Consider the following 14583-nt stretch of genomic DNA (forward strand, 5'->3'; position numbering starts at 1 on the left):
GTAAACAGCTGTGAAATGTGTCAAAAAATCCGAAATCTAGTAGGAGAAAGTTCCAACGACAAATGAAAGCACAGGAAAAGTTAAAAGAAAAATCTGAAGTGAGACGTAAAAAACAGGAACTAAAGAGAATTAAAAAGAACTCCAAACAGAAGGAAAAGTACAGTCAAAATGCAGAAATAAGACAAATAAAACATTGTTATATTACAACCCGTTATGAACAAGACAAGGGTTTTTGTTCCACACAAAAATCCTATTTTACACAACGTTGTCAGACGGATCATGAGTTTAAGAAGAAAAACCGTTCCTGTTTCTCACGTCGTTATAGGACAGATGAGTGTTTTACGATGAGACGATGCGCTTACATTACAAAACGTTACCGTGACGATGTTGGGTTTAAGAACAGACAGCGTTTTTACGTCACAGAACGTTACTGTGACGATGTTGGGTTTAAGAACAGACGGCGTTCTTACGTCACAGAACGTTACCGTGACGATGTTGGGTTTAAGAACAGACAGCGTTCTTATGTCACAGAACGTTACCATGACGATGTTGGGTTTCGAAACAGGCAGCGCTATTACATTACACGCCGTTATTTAAACAACCCTGAATTCTGATTCAAACATCAGGAAATCATGAGGCGCATAATGAAAACAAAATCTGATTCACTGAGGACTAAAACAATACGCAGAGTAAGTATGATTTTACAAAAATACAAAATCATAAACCCCTCCGTGAGTCGTCACCTTACCGTGTTGGAGGGGTTTGCGTGCCCCTATGATCCTAGGAGCCATGTTGTCGGGGGCTTCATGCCCCTGGTAGGGTCACCCATGGCAAACAGGTCCTAGGTGAAGGGCCAGACAAAGCACAGCTCACAGAAGCCCCTTATGACGAGTAAAATAAATGGACTTCGTTTTCCCTCGCCCGGACGCGGATCACCGGGGCCCCCCTCTGGAGCCAGGCCTGGAGGCGGGGCTCGAAGGCGAGCGTCTGGTGGCAGGGCCTTCGTCCATGGGGCCCGGCCGGGCACAGCCCGAAAAGGAAACGTGGTTCCCCCTTCCCATGGGCTCACCACCTGTGGGAGGGGCCAAAGAGGTCGGGTGCAGTGTGAGCTGGGCGGCGGCCAAAGGCAGGGACCTTGGCGGTCTGATCCCCGGCTGCAGAAGCTGGCTCTTGGGACATGGAATGTCACCTCTCTGGCTGGAAAGGAGCCTGAGCTGGTGTGCGAGGCAGAAAAATTCCAACTAGATATAGTCGGACTAGCCTCCACGCACAGTTTGGCTTCCGGTACAAGCCCTCTCGAGAGGGGCTGGACTCTCTTCCACTCTGGAGTTGCCCACGGTGAGAGGCGTCGAGCAGGTGTGGGTATACTTATTGCCCCCCGGCTGGGCGCCTGCACATTGGGGTTCACCCCGGTGAACGAGAGGGTAGCCTCCCTTCACCTTCGGGTGGGGGGACGGGTCCTGACTGTTGTTTGTGTCTATGCACCAAACGGCAGCTCAGAGTACCCACCCTTCTTGGAGTCCCTGGAGGAAGTGCTGGAGAGCGCTCCTTCTGGGGACTCCATCGTTCTACTGGGTGACTTCAATGCTCACGTGGGCAATGACAGTGAGACCTGCAAGGGCGTGATTGGGAGGAACGGCCCCCCTGATCTGAACCCGAGCGGTGTTCTATTATTGGACTTCTGTGCTCGACACGGATTTTCAATAATGAACACCATGTTCAAACATAAGGGTGTCCATGTGTGCACTTGGCACCAGGACGCCCTAGGCCGCAGCTCGATGATCGACTTTGTAGTCATGTCATCGGATTTGCGGCCGCATGTTTTGGACACTCGGGTAAAGAGAGGGGCGGAGCTGTTAACTGATCACCACCTGGTGGTGGGTTGGCTCCGATGGTGGGGGAAGATGCCGGTCGGACCTGGCAGACCCAAACGCTCTGTGAGGGTCTGCTGGGAACGTCTGGCAGAAGCTCCTGTCAGGAAGAGCTTCAACTCCCACCTCCGGCAGGGCTTTTCCCACGTCCCAGGGGAGGCGGGGGACATTGAGTCTGAGTAGACCATGTTCCGCGCCTCCATTGTTGAGGCGGCTGACCGAAGCTGTGGCCGTAAGGTCGTTGGTGCCTGTCGTGGCGGCAATCCCCAAACCCGCTGGTGGACACCGGCGGTAAAGGATGCCGTCAAGCTGAAGAAGGAGTCCTATCGGGCCGTTTTGGCCTGCGGGACTCCGGAGGCAGCTGACAGGTACCGGATGGCCAAGCGGAACGCGGCTTCGACGGTTGCTGAGGCAAAAACCCGGGCGTGGGAGGAGTTTGGTGAGGCCATGGAAAATGACTTCCGGACAGCTTCGAGGAAATTCTGGTCCACCATCCGGCGTCTCAGGAGGAGGAAGCAGTGCAACGTCAACACTGTTTACAGTGGGGATGGCGTGCTGCTGACCTCGACTCGGGACGTCGTGAGTCGGTGGGGAGAATACTTCGAAGACCTCCTCAATTCCACCAACACGCCTTCTATTGAGGAAGCAGGGCCTGGAGACTCTGAGGCGGATTCTCCAATCTCTGGGGTCAAAGTCACCGAGGTAGTTAAAAAACTCCTCGGTGGCAAGGCCCCAGGGGTGGATGAGATCCGCCCGGAGTTCTTAAAGGCTCTGGATGTTGTGGAGCTGTCATGGCTGACACGCCTCTACAACATTGCGTGGACATCGGGGACAGTGCCTCTGAATTGGCAGACTGGGGTGGTGGTTCCCCCTCTTTAAGAAGGGGGACCGGAGGGTGTGTTCCAATTACAGGGGAATCACACTCCTCAGCCTCCCGGGTAAGGTCTATTCAGGGGTGCTGGAGAGGAGGGTCCGTTGGGAGGTCGAACCTCGGATTCAGGAGGAGCAGTGTGGCTTTCGTCCTGGCCGTGGAACAGTGGACCAGCTCTACACCCTCGGCAGGATCCTCGAGGGTGCATGGGAGTTCGCCCAACCAGTCCACATGTGTTTTGTGGACTTGGAGAAGGCGTTCGACCGTGTCCCTCGAGAGGTTCTGTGGAGGGTGCTTCGGGAGTACGGGGTGCTGAGCCAACTGATAAGGGCGGTTCGGTCCCTGTATCACCGATGCCAGAGTCTGGTCCGCATTTCCGGCAGTAAGTCGGATTCGTTCCCAGTGAGGGTTGGACTCCGCCAAGGCTGCCCTTTGTCATCGATTCTGTTCATAATTTTTATGGACAGAATTTCTAGGCGCAGCCGAGGCGTTGAGGGGGTCCGGTTTGGGGACCTCAGCATCGCGTCTCTGCTTTTTGCAGATGACGTGGTGCTGTTGGCTTCTTTAGGCCGTGATCTCCAGCTCTCGCTGGAACGGTTCGCAGCCGAGTGTGAAGCGGTCGGGATGAGGGTCAGCACCTCCAAATCCGAGTCCATGGTCCTCGAACGGAAAAGGGTGGAATGCCCTCTCCGGATCAGGGATGAGATCCTGCCCCAAGTGGAGGAGTTCAAGTATCTTGGAGTCTTGTTCACGAGTGAGGGGAGGATGGAGCGCGAGATCGACAGGCGGATCGGTGCAGCGTCGGCAGTAATGCGGACCCTGTACCGGTCCGTTGTGGTAAAGAGAGAGCTAAGCCAAAAGGCAAAGCTCTCAATTTACCGGTTGATTTACGCTCCTACCCTCACCTATGGTCACGAGCTATGGGTCGTGACCGAAAGAACGAGATCCCGGATACAAGCGGCCGAAATGAGAACGCAGGATGTCCAGGCTCTCCCTTAGAGATAGGGTGAGAAGCTCGGTCATCCGGGAGAGACTCGGAGTAGAGTCGCTACTCCTCCACGTTGAGAGGAGCCAGATGAGGTGGCTCGGGCATCTTATCAGGATGCCTCCTGGACGCCTCCCTGGGGAGGTGTTCCGGGCATGTCCCACCGGTAGGAGACCCCGGGGACGACCCAGGACGCGCTGGAGAGACTATGTCTCTCAGCTGGCCTGGGAACGCCTTGGGATCCCCCGGGATGAGCTGGATGAAGTGGTTGGGGAGAGGGAAGTCTGGGAGTCCCTCCTAAAGCTGCTTCCCCCGCGACACGACCCCGGATAAGCGGAAGAAGATGGATGGATGGATGGACAAAGTCAGAAATGACTGTGTGATTATGAAAGCTGTTGAGCTATTCAAAGCCCAAATTAAGAATGGCCCCACATTTGTCTGCACTGTTTGCCACAGAGCATTGTTTCCGAACCAAGTACGCCCTTGTCAACGTAGCTTTTATAAGAAAAACAGACATGTTGTAGCAAGTTGTCTCATGGGACAATTTGTCCATATTTGTGATGATGGGCCTCGTGCAGCGTACCAGCTGAAAGAAAACTGGAGTGGATATGTCACACTTGCTTTAGTCACCTCAAAGATGGTAAAATGTCTCAATCTCACACTCTCTGATATTCCAAAGGAACTGTGTGGATTGAACATACTGGAGAGACACCTCATTTCAAAATGCATATCATTTGCCAAAATCGTACCTCTTCCCAAAGGTCAACAACGAGCCATTCGTGGAAATGTGGTGTGCGTGCCATTGGAAGTACAAGAGACGGTCAATGTCTTGCAGAGACTAAGAAGTAAGTCACAGATGTTGAGAGTGAAACTGAAGAGACAGCTTTGCTACAAAGGCCATCAGTTTTTTCAAACTGTTACTTGGTCCAAGCTAATGAGTGCTCTGATGAAACCACAGTACAGAAACATAACTATTCGCGACGATGCGGACCTTTGCGAACCAACCCTCACTGATGAGAGCAGCTCCGATGAAGCGGAAATGAGCGACAGTGAGTAGAATGAGGAAGCTCTGGAGGAGATATACAGATTTGAGAGTGATGCTCTGTGTGGGATGAACAGTGACTCACAAGATAACAACAGTGATAACAAACAGCAGCAATAAAATGCGGAAGACCAAATGGTGGAGTGATACTTGAATCGTGTCTCCAACCAAATGATGTGTCAGAGGAAATTATGAGTTTTACAGAGGGCATTTACTGTGTTGCTCCTGCGGAAAGAAACAACCCAGTAAGCTTTTTCAAGACTCCCAAACTTGAGGCCATGGCTTTTCCAGTGCAGTTTCCCACTGGTCAAAACACCCTTGATGAAGAGAGAGCAATAAAACTCACACCAAGTAAATACTTCAAAATGTGTCTGTGTTGTGTGGATGAACGTTTTGCTCGAGATACAAACTAATTGTTCTTTGCCGTGACTGAAATTTACCAGGCAACATCGAGCGTGACAATACAGCTACGCAAAGGTAAGCCTTTTACCAGGGATGGTCGAAGGATAAACAACGCCATGCTTCAGGACAAACGTGAAGTTGAGAAATTGGTGCGCAGCAAAGATGCTGTCCGATTCATGAGACCACTGAGAGGTACGCCAGCCTATTGGGAGAGAACCACCAAAGATCTTTTTGCTATGATCCGACAGCTGGGCACACCCACGTTCTTTTGCACATTTTCTGCTGCCGAAATGCGTTGGGAAGAGGTCATTACTGCCATCAAAGCGCAACAAGGTGAAGTAGTGAATTTCGCCCAACTTGACTGGGCAACCAAGTGAAAAATTCTACGCAGCAATCCTGAGACGACGATGCGCATGTTTGGCAAACGTGTGGAAGCTCTGTTCAGAGATTTGATCCTCTCTCCGGCGCAACCGATTTGTGAGGTCGTCGACTACTTTTACCAATTAGAGTTTCAACACAGAGGAAGTCCTCACATTCATTGCCTCATATGGGTTCAAGGTGCCCCTGTATTTGAGGAAGCCTCAGATGGAGCCATCTGTCATTTTGTGTCTCGCTACATCTCTGCTGAGCTGCCGGACCCACAGAATTAACCGAAATTGTACAAAAAGGTCACAGAGGTTCAGATGCACGGCAAAGGTCACTCCAAAACGTGTGTCAAACACCAAGGGGCAAATTGCCGCTTTGGATTCCCCAAACAACCGTGCGATGAAACAATGATTGTCAGACCTGCGCTCGTCGACGACGACAATCGAGATCAACACAAGGAGAATCGGTTGGCGGCAAATGCCAAGCTTGTTCCCGTGCTAAGTCTGCTGAATGAGCCTGAAACGTCATCCTTGACTTTGCCTCAGCTACTGGCTAAATGTAAGCCCACCGGTGACGAGTACATGAACTGTTTGCACATGACGGCCTCGCCGAGTTCTGTCGTGCTTAAGCGAGAACCAAAAGACTGCTGGATCAACAACTACAACCGCCAATGGCTTCTTGCCTGGGATGGAAACCTGGACATTCAATACATCCTGAATGCCTACTCTTGCATCGCATACATCTGCAGCTACATCAGCAAAGCTGAACACGGTTTGAGCCAATATCTGAAATCGGTTATTGAAAACTCCCGCAGCGAAAATGTCAACGAGAGCGATGAAATGAAGCAGATTAGCAAACGTACTCCAAGAAAAGAGGAGTGCTCAGGAATGTGTCGCACGCGCATGCGGCTTGCATATGAAACAGTTCTCCCGCAGTGTGGTATTTGTACAAACGAGTGACAATGCGCTGAAAATGAGTTATCCTCTCTCACTCCTTGAGGGCAAAACGCAGGAATCTCATGAAGTGTGGATGACTGGCCTGCCAGACAAATACAAATGCAGACCTCAGAGAAATTTGAAGTAATGTGCTTGGCTGATTTTGCATCAACGTGCAGAATTGTTTATAGCAACCAAGTCAAAGGTAAGAATGTTTTGCCTCTGCTGAACGACATGGGGTTTGTCCAGAAAAGAACAGAAAAACATGCAGTCATCAAATACTGCAAATACTCAGAACAAAAGAATCCGGAGGAATATTACTGCGCCTTGCTCAAGCTGTACCTGCCTCATCGTGCTGATTGCCAGTTAAAATCTGAACGCTGTCCCACATATCAGTTGTTTCATGATCATGCCTGTGTACAGTTACCATATAACAACTCTGTGGAGCGTGTGTGCGAAATTGTCAAAAGGAACAGAGAAAGGTATGAGAAACACACTCGAGACATTGACAATGCCACCCAAGAGGTGGAGGACAGTGGGCTCGTCATAAACGAATGGTGCCACCTGGCTCCCGAGAGTGAGTTGCAAAGACTCGAATGCGTTGAGGAAATTAACACAAGAGAGGACCCAAACGACAACGTAGAGGAAAATGTCCCGGACTATAATGTCAGGAAGTATAATGCGAGGAAGATTCACAGAGAGATTAGCAGATAAGAGAGGCATGGAGGGAAGAAGGGAAGAGAAAGAGAGAGCGAGTTCTCAATGATGAAATGAATGCCAGGGAGAAACCGTTCAGACCCACCAGATTGTTTCTATAGCAACCACATCCCCAGTCTCTCACTCTCTCCATTTCTCTCTCTACCTAGTTGCTCAGTTGCCACTTCACGTCCATGCTGAGGAATCAATGGCTGAGATCGAGCTTCATTTTGGTGCAGTGTTGTTTTCATGCACAAAGAAAGAGCTTCATCTCATTGCATTTCCACTTTTGTGCTTTCAGTTTACACTTTACACTCACCTGTGCTGCATCATACCGAATGTTGTTTAATATGAATATATTGTCCTCTCCATAAGGTGACCAAGTATTAAAAACATCCTTCTGTGTGATAAGATGTACTTTTATACCTGCTGCTGTAAACCACAGCAAGAATAACATTGACAGTGACATTACCAATGACAGGAACAGGAACCAAAAAGACATCATGACATGAACACACAACATAAATCTAACACCGAACAACCACAACCAATGATCCGACAGGGAGTGAGGGGCAGACAGGACTTATATACACGACAGGTAACGAGAGGCAGGTGGGAATAATCACACTGATCATGGGCACACAGGAGGGGAGGGGCAAGCACACAGACAGAAACCAAGACAACAGACACAGTGGAGCAGTTGGGGACGAGACGTGACAGTTCATCAATTAAAGAGACTTGCAACCGCTGAAATCAATGTTTTTTATTCTCTCTCTCTCTTGGACCCTGCATCACTTTAATAGAAACAAAGTCATTTATAATACAACAACAATACAATACAAATTATTATTGCTGCAGACAGACTGCAATATAAGCTCTGGGTATCACGTGTTTTTATATTAATGCACATCGATAAAGCACCATGAATCTGCGAATAGCAAGCTGACATCTTCCGAACAAACACACACAGGCGCACACACGCGCGCGCGCACTAGTCTTGAATATCCAAAGTGGGATGGTCAACAAAAGGGAAACGCTTGAGGGCCCCCCAGCTAATTTATTACTTGGAGATTATTTTCAAAACAGAACAAAATGATGGACCATCTCGCTTTGGCAGAGTGGGTCTCCACAGGGCCCTCGGGGGCAGGATGACATGTAACTGAGCACGGCGCATTAATAAAAGATGCTGACCCAGATGGAAATCGGCCATTGGTTCATTAATTTGTCCTACATGTGTGACTGGCCCGCACCCAAAATCAGAGTGTGACTGTTCAATAAGCCTGAGAGTAGAGCGCTCATCACGATACTATCAGGTCATGGTGACATTTGTAAGCTTTCTTTCTCCAAATTGACTTGATGCTTTCAAAATAGGAAATACAGTACAGGCTGATTTCATTTACACTTAAATGAGTGACATGTAAAATCATTTCTGCTTTTCTCTTTGCAAAATGGTGTTTTTTGTTGTCGTTGTTTCTTTAACTCCACCTGCAGTGTGACCACTCAGATGAAAACTTTCAGCAAGGCACGAGTTCCCACAGGTATGATATATAACATTATAAAGCTGACTTATGCGCTCTGGTTCACTGCTTGAGGCCACCACTGGATCACGTGGGAGCAAACATAGTACATATATCGGCAATTCTTTGAGCATGAATGAGCTGAGGGTGTTTTGTATCAACATCGCACTGAGCTCCTCTACATTATGGATATGCAATTTGACTGCCCGGCATCAATAAATTATTAAGGAATTGAAAATTGTTCAGCCGGGGCTCGAGAGCCTTGGAGCTCTTTGGCCCTGATAAAATGAATGAGCATGGACGATTGATGATCATCAATAGAAGTGAACTCCAAACTACACTGAGTCAACGGAAAGTCCATCTAATCTCGTTTCACGTTTTACAAAAGGGCTCCGGGCTGTTTTGTCCCTATTGTGCTTTACGTAACAATCCAGCTGTTTCCTCAACGAGTTGGTGGAACGAAGTCTCCCTTGAAGCAAACAGGAACACTGATCCTAGGAAAAAAAATTCAACATTGAAATAAAGTCACTCAAACATTTAACAATAAAGGGCATATACAAAGAACTGCAGTGGAAAACTTCAATTGTAAAATGCTGAGCATTAATATTCATTTTCATCTCAACAGGATCAGTCTGCAAGGTGGCTTTGTTCTTTTCCTGTCAGTCACCAAGATCAAGTAAAAAATATCCAGCATGATTTTGGATGGGGCGGTCTGTGTGGGCTGAAACAAACATGTGAATTGACATGTTTTGTTTTCATTTTGATATTTTTTGTCATGGATTCTTGTCCTTTCTAAACATCCTGTTCTGATCACTATTTTATTTTCTTATTCATTTCATTGCTATTTTGATCGAGATGGTAGACCAACATGTACACAAAAGCTAAATCTCACAGGCCAAAGCAGTAAAGCTGTTACGTCTCGTCCCCAACTGCTCCACTATGTGTCTGTTGTCTTGGTTTCTGTCTGAGTGCTCGCCCCTCCCCTCTTGTGTGCCCATAATCAGTGTGATTATTCCCACATGCCTCTCGTTACCTGTTGTGTATATAAGTCCTGTCTGCCCCTCACTCCCTGTAGGATCATTGGTTGTGGTTGTTCGGTGTTGGAGTTACGTTGTGTGTTCTTGTCATGAGGTCTTTTTTGGTTCCTGTTGTCGTCCGGTCTTACTGTCGTCATGTCCTGATGTTGTCTGGTCTCACGTCCCCGTCATTCATTCATGTTATTGTGGTTACGTCGTGTCAGTTTGCCTTTTTTGAGTTCACCAATAAACCCTGGTCCAAGCTGCACTTGGTCGTCCTGCTCCATGCCCCACCCCTGACCGTGACAAAAGCTGCTTCATCCCGATTGAAATTCCATTGTGATGTCCACTCTGCACCATCAGCCTCTGTGGCTCTAAGCCTGAGGAATACCAACCAGTAGTCAGGCCCCTCCTTGCATTTTCTCATGCATTCTCATTCCACGACTCTGTCCAAACGCTGTATTTTCGCACCCATTGATGCATCCATGCCATGTTTATCGGCAACCTGTGAAATAATGCATTGAAAAATGATATGCACAATAACATAATTCACAAATCATCTAACTCATTACAAATATTTTGTAATGTGCAATTATTCAGTTCTGATGTTTAAATAGTCACACCCAACACCTGCCGCTGACCATCGACGGTGCTGTGGTGGAGAGGGTGAGCAGCACCAAATTCCTGGGGGTGCACATCAATGAGGACCTCTCCTGGTCCGCCAACACCGCGTCACTGGCGAAGAAAGCTCAGCGCCGCCTGTACTTCCTGCGGAAATTCAGGTGAGCAAGTGCTCCTCCGGCCTTCTTGACTACATTCTACCGTGGCACCATTGAGAGCGTCCTCACCAGTTGTATCGCTGTCTGGGGTGGTAGCTGCACTGAATACAACATAAAGGCCCTGCAGCGCATTGTGAACACGGCTGGTAAGATTATTGGTGCTTCACTCCCCTCCCTGAAGGGCATTTACACCTCCCGTCTCGCCCGCAAGGCGACCACGATTGTGAGTGATGTGAGTCACCCCGCTCACTCTTTGTTTTATCTTCTGCCCTCTGGGAAGAGGTACAGGAGCCTGCGGTCCCGCACCGCCAGACTCACCCACAGCTTCATTCTCCAGGCTGTTAGGATCCTGAACTCTCTTCCCCCTTCTGCGTCGCGTCCTGTACTTATTTGTTGTGTTATTTGTTTATTTATTATTTATTCATCACTCTTATTTATTCATTGTTTGTGCCTTGTTTTATTTTTTTATGTTGTTTACTTGTATGTACATTGTGAACTATGTCTTGTCACCGTGGGATAGTGGGAACGTAATTTCGATCTCTTTGTGTGTCTTGGCATGTGATGAAATTGACAATATAGCAGACTTTGACTTTGACTTAATTATTATTATGTGGGGACAAGCAGTACAGAAAATGGATGGATGGATGATTATGATATAAGTATTAGCATATATAGTAAAGTTACATTGGTACTGCCTTGACAGTGTCCATGAAAACATTATCAAACAATAACATTTAATTAGTAATTAGTGTAAATGGAAAATACTATCGTCTTAAAATTTTATATTAGCTCTAACAGGGTAATCTTTGAACCTAGACATAATTTTGAATTTTGACACTTTTGTTTTGTAAAATCATAGCAATCATTTTCACAGTATTCCTTTTTATGTTTGAGGGAAATCCTGCTAGGAACCTTTAATGCGGAGGAACTGTTTCCATGCACTTCATTTCCACTCAGTAGACGTTGCTGTTGTACAAGGCTCTCAGTCGGTATCGGCACGCCATTGTGACTGTGAAGTACTGGATTCTACTTTTCTCTCACACACAGTCTGAGACATTTCCACAGTTTTAGTTTTTAAAATAACGACAGAGGGAAAACAACGATGGCTTCTAACTCTTGGGCCCAGGCTGTTGACGAACAGGAAGCGGGCGCCGAATCAGTAAATGTAAATGTGCTAGTTCACGTTGAGTTAGCCTTGAAGATGTTTTAGTCATAGGCCTAGCGCTGTAAAATATGAATGAATGCTTTATTTGTTTAACGCCAGACATTGTTTCAACACAAATCTGCGTGTATTGCCGTGCCTTCGGATAGTTGCTTAGTTTAAATGCAAGCGCTAAAACAGGGGTCACCAACCTTTTTGAAACCAAGAGCTACTTCTTGGGCACTGATTAATGTGAAGGGCTACCAGTTTGATACACACTTAAATAATTTGCCAGAAATAGCCAATTTGCTCAATTTACCTTTAACTCTGTTATTATTAATAATTAATGATATTTATCTTTGTGAAAACACTGATCATGTTAATGATTTCTCACAACAAATATATAGAAACAGATAAATATCAATATGCAACACTTTATTTTTATATTTTTCAAACATTTGAAAATGATCACTTCTACAACAGTATTATGAAATCACAATATCCCATTTTAACTAGCTAGCCACTAACATTTTTTAACAATTACTTTGCACCATGTTTGTACAAATAATAACTCATGTAAAATACAAAAATCAACTCTCAAATTTTTAAATAAATCATGTCACACTTTGAACTGGACAGCAAATCTGTTATCTGTTTCTATGTCAATTAGTGGGAAGCCTGGCATTGCATGCTGTTAACCAGTGTGTTGTACTCTGGTGTGTAACTTGACACTGCAACTCTGAGTGAGTCTTGCAGATGTGCATCAGTGAGGCGTGTTCTGTGTTTGTTTTTGATGAAGTTCATGTCAGAAAAGGCTGATTCACAAAGATAAGTTGAACCAAACAGGCTTGCAACCTTCATAGCTGCTGCGCATACACCACTGTACTTTTCTGTGTCAAGAAGGCACCAAAAGTTTGGTGCAGCCTGATGGGCTTTGAGGTGGAGGTCATTTTGCAGTGTTACAATTTCAATCTCCACCTGTTCAGCATCCAGGCTGAATGTTGCACTTAACTGCTCAGCAATACATGATATGTCCACGTTCATGAAAGGGTTAGAAATGAACGACACACATGGCTCAAGCTGATCCAGGTCACAAAACCTGTTCTCAAACTCTTGACCAACTCTGTTTATGACCTGAGAGTACTTTTCTGCAACTTTGTCAAAAGCCTCAGATGCAGAAGCATTGTCTTTCAGCACCATCTGCACAGAGGGAAAGTGCAGCACTTTTTTTCTCTGTAAATGCACAGAGAAAAGGCTCATCTTAGCTTTAAATGCATTTAAAGCACTTATCATATCGGCGACAGTCTTACCTTTGCCTTGCAGCTCACAGTTCAAACTGTTCAGTTTCCCAGTAATGTCCGTTAAAAATGCAAGGTCAAGTATCCACTCAGTGTCCTCCAGCAGCACGGTGTCCTCACCCCTGGACTGCATGAACTCTTTGATTTCACCCAAAAGTGACAAAAAACGTTGCAAAATTCGTCCCCTGCTGAGCCATCGGATTTCTGTGTGCAGTAACAGGTCACCATATTCAGCTGACAGGTCCTCCAAAAGTACCTTGAATGTTCTGTGCTGTTTAGCTCTGGAGCGGATGCTGTTTATGATCTTCACGACGGGAGTCATTACGTGCTCAAAGCAGATCACTTTTGCACATAAGGCCCGCTGGTGTATGATGCAGTGGTACTGCAGAAAGTTTGGGAACTCTGGGTCAGCTTTACAGTGAGCAACGAATCCTGTGTGTCGGCCAATCATAGCAGGAGCTCCATCCGTAGTCACTGATACCAGCTTTTCCAGCGGCACCTTTTCTTCCACCAAAAACTCCTTTACTGCGTCATAAATGTCAACTCCTCTCGTAGTTGTCTTCAGGGGCAGTAGTGTCAGAAGTTCTTCTTTTGTGGAGAAATCATCAAACACCATCCGGATAAAGACCATCAGCTGAGCCGTACTGCTGCCGTCCACCGACTCGTCACACTGGATGCTGAACCACCGGCACCTCACCAGATCACGGTCCAGCTGGTCGGCCAAGTTCCCAGACATCATCGACACTCTTCTTACGATTGTAGTTGCCCCGAGTTGAACATTGGAGAGACTGGAGAGTACATCGGTTCCATACTTCTCGTCTTCAAGCACAGTTTTAGCAATTATCATCATTACTTCTTTGACAACATCCCCGTCTGTAAATGCCTTCTTTTTCTTAATCAAGAATTGCGTAGCTCTAAACGAGGCTTCGGTTGCTTTTTGGGAGTTTTTAACCGGTCTAGTGAAAAAAGACTGCCGTTTGCACAAAGCAGCCTTTAACTCACGGGCTTTCTCTGCTCGCAGTGCGCTGCCCGGTGGGTAGTTAGTGTGGTAACTTGTGTGACATGTAGTGAAATGTCTCTCCACATTGTGCCGCTTTGCTACCGCCACAGTTGCCCCGCAAATGAGACACACGCAGGATCCTTTCACAGTGGTAAAAAAAAACTCTCCCTCCCATTCGTCGTGAAAATGATATGTTTTCTTTCTTTTTTCTGCCATTTTTTGGGGTAACTCTTCTCCTCAGTTTCGTTGCGTCTGCTAGCTTGTTTGTATGAGCGCAACAAACGCTATGAACTATACTAGGTCAGAGTTCATTTATATTAAACACAAAAAACATTTTAAATTTTAAGTGTTTTTATATATATGTTGTCATTTGTAAGTTACATGCAAGTCTGATTTAAACAACAATAGCAAAAAAAATAAATAAATAAAAAATAGAGGCAGCTCACTGGTAAGTGCTGCTATTTGATCTATTTTTAGAACAGGCCTGCGGGCGACCTGGTGCCCGCGGGCACCGCGTTGGTGACCCCTGCGCTAAAATGCCCCAAATTAGCCGGTAAATAATTGCTGCGTGCCTTGTGCATTGCTGGCTTTGGCAGAAGCTACCATCCATTGAGACAGCTTTAACTGGCTGGCAATGAATGATGCAAGAGGTTCCTAAATAGCT

The 14583-nt window shown here is 46.7% G+C and overlaps 1 long non-coding RNA gene across 1 annotated transcript; it reads right to left on the reverse strand.

Annotated features, from left to right (window-relative positions):
* Positions 1 to 7916: 7916 nt before the first annotated feature.
* LOC137840249 (uncharacterized) lies at positions 7917 to 9833 on the reverse strand. The gene is made up of 2 exons (XR_011086777.1): positions 9719 to 9833; positions 7917 to 9179 (listed from the first exon to the last, which is right to left on the reverse strand). It is a non-coding gene; the product is annotated as an uncharacterized lncRNA (long non-coding RNA).
* Positions 9834 to 14583: the final 4750 nt, after the last annotated feature.

Source organism: Syngnathus scovelli, chromosome 4, assembly GCF_024217435.2.
Source record: "Syngnathus scovelli strain Florida chromosome 4, RoL_Ssco_1.2, whole genome shotgun sequence".
In the NCBI taxonomy this organism is placed as follows: domain Eukaryota; kingdom Metazoa; phylum Chordata; class Actinopteri; order Syngnathiformes; family Syngnathidae; genus Syngnathus; species Syngnathus scovelli.